A 12,570-nucleotide genomic window follows, 5' to 3' on the forward strand; every position below is an offset into this window, starting at 1 on the left:
TATCTGGTCCCTGGCCTCGACCTGGGGGGGGAGGACGAGTCCCTGCAAGGGCGCCTGCTATGGGCAAGTAGCCCAAATCCCTGCTGGGGCAGGGGCTGCATAGGGGGTGGCACAGCACGGACCTGTGCACGGCCCTGTTACAGCAAGAGTGTGGGGCTGGGGAGCAAAATGTGAACAGGGAAGGTGGGAAGGGAGCGGGATGGGATGGAGCTGTGCAGCTCTGCATGGAGAACAAGGGTGACTGCCGGGGAGAATGGCACAGGGGAATACGGGTAACTGCTGGGGAGAAGGGCGCTGGGGAACAAGGGTGACTGCTGGGGAGAAGGGGACCCCCTGTTTCTCTGAGCCTGCCACCCGTGACCATCTCTGCTCTGCCTCCCCTCGGCGCAGAGAGCCGGCTTCTCCTGGCACCGCTGCCCTTCGCCCACCGCACCTCATGCTCTCGCCCCATCCTTCCACGGTGCCCGGCTCTCCCGGGGGGCTGCAGCGGGTGGTACGGAGCGGGCCCCCCGGGAGGTGGAGGACCAGAGGATGGGATTCCCCCTCCTGTTGCTGTGGCAACCGTTGCGAAGGGCAGCATGGTGCCAGGAGCGGTGCGGTGCGATGGGCGGCGTGCTGGGGCGGCTGCGCTGACATCACGGGGAGGTGGCGCGGGAGGGAGAGCGGGGAGACTGCGGAGGGACGGGAGCTGCTGCGGGAGGGGGCTCCAGGTGAGGTAAGAGACCCCCACGGCAGCGGGGCAGGCTGGGCTCCTTGGGTGGCTGCGGGCTGCGAGCCTGCCTCGGCATCCTGCTGGCTCTGTGCTGGTGCGGGGTGGCCCTTGGGCAGCGGCGGTGTTATACAATGCCCTAAACCTGGCACGGCAGGGCTCGGGTCTTAGGGACGCGGTCAGAGCCCGGCTGCCTGGTGCAGAAGCTGCGAGTGCATCCCCCCAGGACAGCAGTGTGTGCGCTACAGACTGTGCTGGGAAAAGATGGGTGTACGTGAACCCCCAGCGTGGGCTAAAGGGACCGCGGAGCAGCCCTAGTCTCTCTGGGGAAGGGGACCAGCGTTCCCTCTTGGGGCTGAAATAGAAATCTCTGATGAAATGAATCAGAAGTTTGGAGACCCAGTCTCCTTGAGCTGCATTGAGCTAGCAGGAGGCTGCAAGCAGAGCTGCTGCACTGGAACCAAGCCCAGTACTGTGCACTGAACTACACATCTCCAGCAGCCCCGACGCTTACCCTGCCTCTGCAGGAAGCAATAGATCTGGGGAAGGCGGCCAGGTATGCGTTTATTGCTGGGAGCTCTTTGGATGTGGATCCCGGGGATCCGCAGACCTGGAAGGCAAAGTAACAAAGTCCTTGAAGCGCTCCGGATGGCGTGTCGCCTTTCAGCGTAACAGTTGCATAACGGGATGAAATCTGCTAGGAGAGGGAACGAGGGGTGACAGTCACCTCTGTGCCCTGCAGCATCCCAGTGGCACCTGCATGCTGGGCTGGCCCGCGGCCCGGGGTGAATTTCATCTCTTTCTAATCCAAAAGCTGGGTTTGTTCTTTAATGCCTGGGAAAGCCGGTGGTTTTACAGCTCTGGTTCCGAGGCAGAGGGGTGTATGGACTCTACCCCTTGCAAGCTGGATGGGCTGGGCTGGCCTTTGCCCGTCGGGACCCACAGTGTGCCTCTGACTGAGCAAAGTACACCTGGGGTTAAAAGCCTGGAGCCAGCAACCCCCTGCGGGTGTCAGAAAGCAGTACTGGGGCGGCGATGGAGGAGGCACGGAGCAGCACCTTGGGGGAGCTGAAGAAACCTTGTTTGAAATCAAGGAGCAGGGAGGAGTCGATGCCCCTGTCACAGCCATTTCGTGGAAATAACTCTCTCACTTCCCATGTTTGTGGAATCACAAGAAGGCGTCATTTAAAGGGCTGGGGAAAGCAGTGGGGCCATGGAGAAATGCGGTCGGGAATGTCTGAATGTACACGAGGGAGCAGAACTGTAACAAGGAGCGTAAATACGCCTCGATTAGTGGAGGCTGTTGCTGTGAGATGCACGATCCTCCTCCGTGAAGGCACAGATGCGGGGTCCGTATGGAGCACTTGGGAGTGGCCCGGGGTGGCCGTGCTGCTGCTTGTGTTATGGTAACTCTGCAAAAAGCAACAGCTTGTGCTGCTGGGTGGGAAGTCCGTGGCAGCGCGGCGTTGGAGGCTTGGAGGCTTTTGCAGCAGGCTGGTGGAGGGGAGGCTGCGGGGCTGTCCCCCGGTGGCTGCGTTTCACGCCTCTGACGTGGGCAGGCAGGGGAGGAGAGGCTCTGCCGGCAGCTTCCAGTGCTGCTCAGGGCTTGTGGGGTGGGGACCCAGCTCGGGATGGCCCCAAGCGCTCCCAAATGAGACCCTGCTGGGCACGGTTGTGGTGTGGGAAGGGTTAGCCCTGCCTTTCTGCAGTGGTCCCCGAGGTAGCTGCTGGCCACGCAGAACCACGGGCACCGCTACGGCTGCTCCTAAGCCACGCTTCACCTCGATGTGTTAAGGATGTTCAAAACGCAGTGGAGGGAACAGCACCAGAACCCCTCCGAGCAGAAAGTCCCGGTCAGCCCTCCCGGCCCTTCGCCTTCCCGCTGTCCTTCCTGCTCGCCCTATAACCTGCCCCCACTGCACGGGGGGGGGCCGCGCACATCACAGCCTGACAGCTGCACACCAGCCGAGTGCCTGCAACGTGCTCCTAGAGCCTTTGTGATCCTCTCCCGCAGCTGTGCTGCATTCCCGGGTGCTTGGTCCCTGCCACGGGCTATGGCTGCTGGGCCCCAGACCTCTTTGTGGTGCTTCTTGTGCCCTTTGGCTGGGAGGAAGAAGGGCAGGTATCCTCACCTCCCCAGAATACGATAAATGGATGTGCCGGGAGCTTGTTCTCTGCCATCCAGCAACGTGCCCTCTGTTTAAAGATGGCTGTGGGCCCGCAGAGGCCTGGGGCAACAGGAGGAGCTGCCCTTGTGCCAGGGTCCAGAGAGGGCCCTGGGAGCTGAGCCAGGTCCCATCGGATGTTTTAATCCTTCCTGTCCCACAGGCTCTCTTGGCCAGGACTCCACTGCAGTGACTGTTTTCCACTTCCTTTGCCAGGGGCACACGCAGGCACTCAGAGGCACCAGCCTTGTGTTTGCTTTCATCCTTCCCTGATGCCTCTGACAGGGCAGGCCGCGCTGCCGCCGCACCTGAGAGCACGGGGTGCTGTGTGCCCGCTGCTCCCCTGCCATCCCTGTGTTCATCTCCCTGAGCCCAGGCTGGAATTTCCCTCTGCTGGGGTAGCCATTTGTTCAATAGCTGAGGTTACTTGAGTAATCGATAGTTCCCTGTTTCCTAATGGAGATATTATCCTTCTGGCCAGACCGGCACTTCTATCTCTGTTATAAAGCCGGCCTTCAGTCTCAGCTCTAGGGGAAATTTAGGTGCACTTTCACCCTACCTGCACGGGACTCCCCTTCTCCTTTTCTTTCCTACTGCCAGCATCATTTTCTGTCTGTGTAACTGACTGAGAAGGGCCAGCAGCACACAGAGAAATCGTCAAAGCCAATTGACTCCCATCAGTCTCAGCCACTCTTTTGGCTCTGCCCTGTTCGCTGTGCTTACTTCTCCAAGGAGGGCGATGAGGACAGAGTCAATAGTATTCCCATGGCCGAGAGCACTGCTGATATAAAAAATCCCAATCCGCAGGCTCCAGGAGGACTTGCTTCATCTGCTGCCAACAGAGTATAAACTTCCCATCACACGGCAGGACCAGAGCAGGGCAAGACCAAGCAGACAAGGTGCCCATAGTGAGACTCCACTGCTGCAAATAAACCGTCCCTGCAAACAGGCGAAGGCTGCGGCTCCCTGGAGCTGGATTTCCACTGGTTCCACCCCAGGTGGCAGAAGGCCTGGCCATGGCTCTGGGCTCCAGTTTCCTCTGCCTGAAGGAGGCCACAGGATTTTCTCTGCTGTGCACTGTTAGTGCCTCTGCATATCTCCACTATTTGCAAACCAGAGAAGGTCACAGAGACCCAAGAGAAACCCACTTCCCCTCTTCACTGGAACTCCTCTTTCTGCCTCACACATGCTTCTGTTGCCATCCCTCGCATGCCAGATGCAGGAACAAACACTGGGGTTTGGCAGGGCTCAAAGCCTTGGCTTCTCGGATGGGAAAGAGGCGTTCTTGGTCCGCAGCCCAGAGACAGGGCTCTGCTCCCCGTCCACTGCCAGGTTCTCCAGCTGCAGTTTTGGTGCTCATCCCATGCTGACAGCACTGTTCCTACATGCCTGGGGATGGGCAGCACCCCTGGGTGCCGGCTGTGAACCCTGCAGGAAACCCAAGGAGGGTGGAAGGGAAGAGCCAGGGCAGGAGCCAGTGCAACGTGAACGCCAGCACGCTGCTGCGGCTGAGCTGAATGTCACGGTGGGAAGGGCAGGAGTCAGCGCTGCCCTGAGAGGCTTTTCCCCAAGTATGCATGACTGCAGGGGGGCAGGGAAAGGCGAAGGGGGGCCGTGTAAAGCCAGACTGCCTCCCCTTTGTTTAAAGAGGGCTGTTATTGCCAACAGTTGCCCGCCGAGAGACTGCTGGGCTCGTGCTGGAGAGGGATCCTGTAACTCAGAGGCAGCTGGGAGGCGCTTGGCAGCTCCCCCTGCTTCAGTGGCAGGCGCTGGGCTTTTCCTAGCGCTCAGGGGAGCTGGGATGGCAGCCTGGATCAGAGAGGCCGGGCCCGGACATAGCTGCTGCCTCCCTGTGAGAAGGATGCTGTGGAGCAACAAAAAGCAGGGCCTTGTTCCTGAGGAGCACCTCAGGTCTCGGCGCACCCTGACCACCCCACGAACCCCCTGCTCACTTCTCTGCTGTGCACAGCCCAGCCTCCTCAGGCAGAGTGGGGACCAGTCTGCTTGAACACTGGCTAGGGCACCCCATGTTTGGGATCAGCCCTTGGAGGGCAGAGGGCTTATGGGGGTGGTGGAGGGATGGGGCTGGGAGCGGAGGCAGGAGAGGAGGAATTTCCTGGCTGCGCTCCGCGTGAAGCCCACGTGGGCCCTGCTTGAAGAGAAGTTGGAGAAAACGGGCTTGTGGTCATGGCATCAGGCCGGGAGAAGGAAGGGGAGGGTTGGTGGCAACCCTCAGCAGGACAAACCCCGTCCATGTTTCCCTGCCGGCCAGGAAGGCAGGACCGGGACGTGCCAACCTGCAGCCTCGTGCTGTGCAGGGCGACAGCAGAGAACGGCTCACGGGGCTGCAGGGAGCAGCTCCGCACTGAGCCAGGCTACAGGCCCTGACCGAGCCATTTTTGGTGAGAAGCTCATACATTTCCCACCTGGTTAGTGCTGGCTCAGCCCTCTGGAAAATGACACACGTTTTCCTGGCTGTGGGACCAGAGGGCTGTGCCCTGCCCTGGCTGCCGACGGGAGGTGCTGCTGGCAGGGACCAGAACCGCTCCTTTCCCCCTTCTCACAGCTGTTACTGGTTATGAAAATGGGAACATTCCCCAGCCAGTTCTCGGCAGGAACTGCCCTTTCCAAGGCTGACCGCATGGGCTGTTTCTTCCTCTTCCCCACTCTTCACTGTCACAGATTTGGGTACATTCTGGACCCAGCAAGGCGCTGCCCTTCCCGGCTCCCTCTCCTCACAAGCTCACAGGAGAGGCCCGCAGCTGTAGCCTGTGAAGGGGCCATGTTTATTCCTTGGCCAATTCTCTCCCCAAAGCACTGGGAAAGAAATCAGAGACATCGGGATCTGTCTTGCTGGAGGGATTTACTCCACAAGCCGTCAGTCTGCAAGTGACTCCTGCTCCTGACCCTAGCACTGTCCTCTCCCCGCAGCACGTGAGGAAGATCGCACCTGGCAGCAGAGCGGTGGGGATGCTGCCACAGCATCTGACTGGAAATTTGTTATTTAATGTAATTCTGTATTTCTTGTCACAGCCTAAGTGAGTATCCACCGTATGGATAAGGGAGCACTGGGCAAAACTTAGTGAAGACAGGAGGGAGACAGCAGGAGTCACTGCTAAAGGGAGCTGTGCAGATCCAATGCTTAGCAAGCTGCACAAAGGGGCCATCCCACCCAGCAGGTTAAGAGTTTCTCAGAAAGCCCAAATGGTGCAACTGCATTAACTCAGAAAGAAGTTTTCTGGCTAATGCCAAGGTCAGTCTGAGTAAGTCCTTCCACTCTCTGTTCCACTTTTGTTATGCCGTGAGGCAGGAAGCTGAAAACTCCCAGGCTGATTTTGGGAGCGGAGCAGGCGAACGCCCTGGTTCTGAGTAAGGCATGCAGGTTAGCACCAGGCCCCGCTGCGCTCACTTCCCTTCCTGACTCCCGACAGCACACAGAGACAAAATTTCCTCGCTCTTTATTTCACAGCTCAGGGAAAATTTCTGCCTCCGGTGTTGAGCTAAATGAAAAGTTGGTAAATTCAGGAGGAAATGCTGCTTCATTAGGCAAGATGCTAACCTTTGGAATTGCTTTGAGTTTGTTGAGTCAAGTATAACCGGCTTGAAAATAATCTTGATGATTTTATGACCTTTAATAATGTCTGTACTTCTGTACCCAGACAAGGGTCACCAGAGTGCTTCAAGACATGATCAGATCCCCTTAGGAACCAGGGAAGAATTCTCTTCCCGTCTTTCCCTGTCCTGTTGTGATTGCCATTGCTCAGTTTCTGTAAAGCACAGGAATCACCCCAGGCCATCGCAGCGTGTCCTGGAGTGCTGAATATACTGCGTGGCCTGTTCCCATGAACCCCACTTTGGGGTACCCTAAACTTTGCCTCCTCTTGTTATTTGGGGGAAAGAAGCGCCAAACCTGTGTCCTCAGCAGCAGACGCAGGGTTTGAGCCTCGTTCTCCCAGACAGTCGTGAGGAGATCTGGGGGGTTCAGGTCTCTCCCCATGATGGCAGCAACCTCCTGGCAAGTCAGGGAGTGTGGATGTGTCTCTTCCCATGCCAAGACAAAAACAGTCCCCTTACTTTTCCTATTTCCCTTTTACTGTCCCAAGCCCCAGCACAGGGCTGTGATGGTGGCGGGGGGGCTCTCTGAGAGTGCTGTTTCACATCGACCTTCCCATGGCATTGCTGGAGGGGTCCAGGGAAGGAGAGGCCCCGTCCATGGGAGTCGTGTCCTCGTCCTCGGAAGTTCCCCTAAGGCTTTTCTCTTCCCAGATGTCAGCTGGTGGGGCTCAAACCTCCTTTGAAGCCAAGCAGCCCTAGAGACAGGCCTCTGCCACCACCCGGCCATGACAGCAGGTCCCTGGTGCTCAGTGCACCGGGGCCTTCTCCCGTTAGCAGGTCACGGTGAGCTCTGGATTATGCCCAGGCAGCACGGACAGGGTAACATGTGAGCCCTGAAACTGCAGCGCGTGCTCCACTATGCTGCAAAATAGGTCGTGCATCAGCAAATGAAAAAGGACAGATGGTGTCTGCTAATACAGCTTAGTTTATGGCCTGCAGGATTAACTCACTAGTTGTCGTGCCCGCAGAAAATAGGAAATGGGTGGGTTGGGTGGAGGAAACATGGTGTGCCCAGCCCTACCTGTGTTTGTAGGGTGCACCAGCTGGAAAGGATGTCAGAGATGCTGTGGGGTTTTGAGATGCCGCTGAAGGGCTGCCAGCATCTCTTTGGGGGTCTGGGCACTAGAGCCAGCACCTTGTACCAAGCTTTCCCATCCAGCTCCAGTTCCCACACTCCCACTGCAAAGGTCAGCGCTGTAAGGGGAAAGATGCTGAGCTGTGCAGGGACCCCCAGCAGAGACAGGGACAGCATCTGCGGTCTGTGCACTGGTAACAACTCTGCAGGAGAAGCCCACAGCTTCCTGCCCTGCACCGGCTGGGGACAGACTCCAGTTCAGCCTTTTGAACTCCCGAGCACCCACGTGTCTGCAGGAGCGAGACAGAAAGCTGAGGCAGAAGCCTCAGGTCTTTTCAATGCCTTCTCTGTGACACACTGTTCTCCTTTCCTGGAAATCAGGCCAATGCCTCAGTCTGTGCTCACTGCAGAAGTCAAGCCCCGTGCCAGCGCTGTAACTTCTCTGCATCTGCTGTCTGAGGGCAGAACAACCCCCCCCAGTCCCCTACAAATTGTCCTCCTGAAGGTTTCACCTTGATTCTCACTGCCTTTAATGTGGCCAGATTTGCTCACATCCCACAAGATGCCGAGCACCCCAAAAACCAGCTGCCATCGGGGAGAGAGGAGAGCCCCTAGAGCCAGCACCGGGCTCCTGCCCCGCCGTGTCCCTCGGTGTCCCCACCGAGTGCCGGCCACTGCCACCGGCACCGTGAGCCCCGACGGGCAGCTGCCTCCCGCTGCCAGAGGCGCTTGTCACCCCCACCTTCTCCTAACCACAACCAGCTGTCACAGGCGCTGGGGTTTTCTCCAGTGACTAATTTGCCTGTGTTTATGCCAACACCAAACACATAATTGTCTGTTTAACAGCTCGGGTGAGGAGGGAGTCTGGCTGCTTCCTTGTATTGTAGGGATCAGACCAGCGCTCTCCTGATGGCAGCACCCTACTGAGCTAAACCTTCTCAGCTGTAAATCCCTTATCATTAGGGATAGCAGGTCACCAGGAAGAGTGAATTGAGAGCAGGGATCATTGTCACTTCCATCCCCGAATCTGTGCAGTGAGTGTGCAGGACGGCAGGTATATAAACAAATCAGAACAGCCTGTGCTTTTATTACAAAAGGAAATGCTTCTTTTGTGGAGGTGAAAAGCATGTCAGATTACTATTATAAGCAGTTGCTTAACGCTCCCACCTTTACGTCACTGCTGAAGTAATCGGGAGTTATCTCTGTGCCCTTGCTCGGGCTCTCCTTTCAGGGCAGCGCACCCAGAACAGGGACATGCCCATGGCCCAGCTGCCCGGCTGAGCCCTGGAGGGGACAGGATGGTGGGCTACACAGGCACTCGAGCCTCCAAGCTCTTCCCCCTCACAATCTCCCCACCTCCCACCGCTTTTATCAGCTGCTGACAAGCCTTGCCACGTGCGTAGGCGGCTCCCAAGCTCACAGGATGATTCCCCACTCCCCCCCTCCACCCGTAAGAGCGTTCAGGATTTCGAGGAGGGGGAGCACGCCGCTCCTCCGTCTGCAAGCCTGGTCTGCAAGAGACGCGCGATGCTTTCACAGCACTCCATGTGGCGACTCTCTCCCGGGATTTCACATGACAGCATCTTCCACGGAAAGCCACAGCAGGGAGAAGAACGTGGCTGTGCTCTGCACGTGGGTGTTACGAGGGAGCAGAGTGGGATGGGGAGGTGGAGGGGAGATGAGGTGCAACCGCAGAGCAAACCAGAGCAATCCTCTGGAAAAAACCTTGAATTTCTGAACCCAGGGCTCCCGTCTCCTGCCTTTTGCTCTTCGTTTAAAAGAATGTCAGGCCTTGTTAAGTCCAGCAGGGACAAAGGGAATCAAGTAGAATCATCTCTTCCTTCTGTGAACACATCCCATGGGACCACAAGAGGCAAACAGAACATGAACTAACTAGATCAATCCAGAAAGTGTGTGCAGAGTTGCACTCTGGGGAGAGCCCTCCCCAGCCACTGGTGTCTTCCCTGGACAGAAATAAATGTCCGTTAATGACATCTCCATCTGAGAAATGATCAGAGTGCATTGTCATTACAAGCCAGTGGTTCCCCAGGGCTGTGCAGAAAATGACCCCAACGAGCCTCAGCTCTCGAGGACACAGCTGCTACCTCGTGTATGCAAAGCATCCGTCCCCGCAGGTCTCAAAGCCCTGGGTTAAGCCTCACTGAACCCCTCACGGACCAAGGCTGCCACCCCTGCTCTGCACACTGGAGACCTGGGATGCCAGGAGACCTGGGACAAGGGAGGCCCACGCTGTTCTCCTGGCAAAACAGTTTGGGGCAGGGGGCTGGGACGAGGTCCTCGCTGCACCGCTGAGAGGTCTAAAGCTATTTTTGTGTGACATGGGTCCGTCTGTCCCTCTCACCTTCATCTCAGTGCTGAGACGATGGCAGCCTCTCAGGTTTGTCTGCAGGGTGCCATGGCACGTCCCTGGCTGTGCCCCGTGACACGTCACCTGCAGTTTGGCATTGGGGAACCTCAGTGCATCCAGATCCCTTTAAGAGCCCTGGCTGTGCCTCCCCAGCAGGGCCGAAGGTCTCATCCTGCTCAGAGACCAGAGCTGAGTCACTCCAGAGATTCCCTGTCCAGCAACAAGGAAGAATTCCTCTGTTCCTGCTCCTGGTGTAAAGCCGTTCCCCTCCTTCCCCATCTCATCTTGGATGTGGCCATTTCAGAGAGCAGCAACATGAGCTGGATTTTCTCTAAACTCCATCTGCTCTGAAACATGGCCTGCGACCTGTGAATAGCTGCCTGTCCCTGTTTGGGCAAAGAGGGAGAAAACCTGAGGAGACCGGTGTTCTTCTAGAGAAATGTCAGCTGCAGGGAGGGGTTCTCACATCAGTGCCAAAATGACCTGGAGGTTTCGGGCACCTTGAATCTCTGTGTGCCTTCAAACAGCTGTTTCAGACCCCTCTGTGCCCTGCAGACAGGAGCAGCGGGCAGGTATTTACCAGCCCTGTGAGATCTGGGTAACCAGCAAAGGGGCTGCCTGGCGAAGGGGACGTGGCAGGAGCCGGCGTTTCTATTACACCGGCTGCAAACCAAAGCCGGCGTGCCTGCCTGCCGGGCCCCACCACAGCAACCTTCCCGGCCAGGGCACCCCGCTGCCTCCATGCAAATGCTCCCAGTCTGAGAGCGGAGTTTCACAATCCCTTCCCGGCAGCCAGCCTCTGCTTTCACTCTCCGAATTACAGAGGGGAGTTTTCATTACATCACCAAGGGTTCTTCCTCCCTGAAGCCGGCGGCAGAGCAGTCACTCTGCTTTGCAGGGGCTTTTGGGCTGTGGGCGGCGAGGCAGTTCTCTGGAAAGCGGCCCCGTGCCTCCCACAGCAGGTCCAGCCCTGCTCAGCCTCCCCGCTGCTCCCGTCCAGGCAGTGACCGGCACCGGGCAGTGAGCATTGGCTGCAGCCGGTGCCTGGACAAAGCATTCCCCGCACTGCTGCTGGAAGCCTTCCTGGGAGACACGGCGTTTTCAGGCAGCTTTAAAAGTCGCCTGTGCCAAATCCTGCTCTGATTGAAGCAGCAGGGTCGGAAGTCAGCAGTGTTCCAGCTTTCTGCCAGCGTAAGCACAAGCAAATTTGCCTATCAGAGCTGGGATTTGTTCACTGGAGCGTTTGAATTCTCTCCCCCCACTTTTTTTTTTTGTTTGTTTGTTTGTCTTTTAAAATGTCCCTCAGTCAAACAGTCAGGCTGGTGACAGTTTCCCTGCAGCCCCAGGGAACGGCTAATCTGATCTCACTCCCAGCCCGGTGCCTTTCCAATCAGCCGCTCTTCTCCTTCCTGGCAGCCTGCTTCCGTGCGCGCCCTCCTTCCCAGCCCCGCTCCGCCTGTTTTTTTTCGGTTTGAATCAAAACAAACTACCAGGTTCAAACTGCTCCTTAGTCACGAACACGCTGAGCGGGAGCCTCTGCTCCTGGCCAGGGCTATGGAAACTCCACGGAGAAACACCTCAAACCACAGAGAACTTGTTTTCGAGCAGGACCACAGCAGGGGCAGGGCGTTCAGGAGCCTATATCCACCAGCACCCTAAAAGCACTGAATTCCCTCAACCGTGTAAGGACTGGCAAAAGATCTGCACAGCTCAGGAGCAGGGAAGGCAGAGGATGGCACTGAAGTCAGTGTGAGCCCCCCCAGATCTCCCCTGGCCTCTCCCAGCCCCGTTTGTGTCACGATTCCTCATATAAGGGAATGAGGAGCCGTTTCTGCCCTGTCAGCACGTTGCGAGCTGATGCCTTTCCCAGGGACTCCAGATGGTTTTGCTCTCTGTCTGTTTGTGTCTGCACTACTGGTAATTCAGGCCTGTCTGACATTAGCTTTTGAGATGAAACCTTCCCACAATTAGTTACAGTCTGTGCTCTTGTGCTGCAAAGGGCGCAGGGCTGAGCTGTCAGAGCGCTGTCTGGGAGACCCGTCCCACACACAAGTCCTGCCCAGGTTTCTCTATTTCAGTCAGGGGTGTGATTTTTCTAGTGAAATCATCAAACCAAGACAGTCTCTGCTACAGATGGGTAGCGACAGCCATTTAAAGACGTCTCATACCCAGCCTATCTCAGATAGAAGTAGGTGATTTCAATATTGTCTAGATTTACGCCGATGTAACACCTCTCCTTTCTTTCTCTGGCCTTCCTTTCCCACCAGCAAAGTGGGGAGAGGATCCTTGCACACGTCAGGGCTCCACATCAGAAGTGTCACAGAAACACTGAGCATTTTCACACACAACATGCTGATGCGACCTGGCAGCGTAGCAGGGACGGAGCTCGGTAACTCGTGCTGCTCTGGGGCAGAGCGCTCCGCAGACACCCCTGTAGCACCGTGGCCTCTCTTCGAGCAGAACTGCTTGGCTCTCCTGCTAAATTAGCTTGCTAATAACAGGGCTCCTGATCCCAGGCAGGAATTTAACACTCCAAGGCCAATCCTAAGTGCGGTGCAAAGCTTGCAGCTGGGCCAAAGCCACGCGTACTGTGGCAGGAACGCCAGCGCGTAGCAGAGGTGGGGGAGAGCTGACGGAT

The sequence above is a fragment of the Cygnus atratus genome, chromosome 23, assembly GCF_013377495.2.
Source record: "Cygnus atratus isolate AKBS03 ecotype Queensland, Australia chromosome 23, CAtr_DNAZoo_HiC_assembly, whole genome shotgun sequence".
In the NCBI taxonomy this organism is placed as follows: domain Eukaryota; kingdom Metazoa; phylum Chordata; class Aves; order Anseriformes; family Anatidae; genus Cygnus; species Cygnus atratus.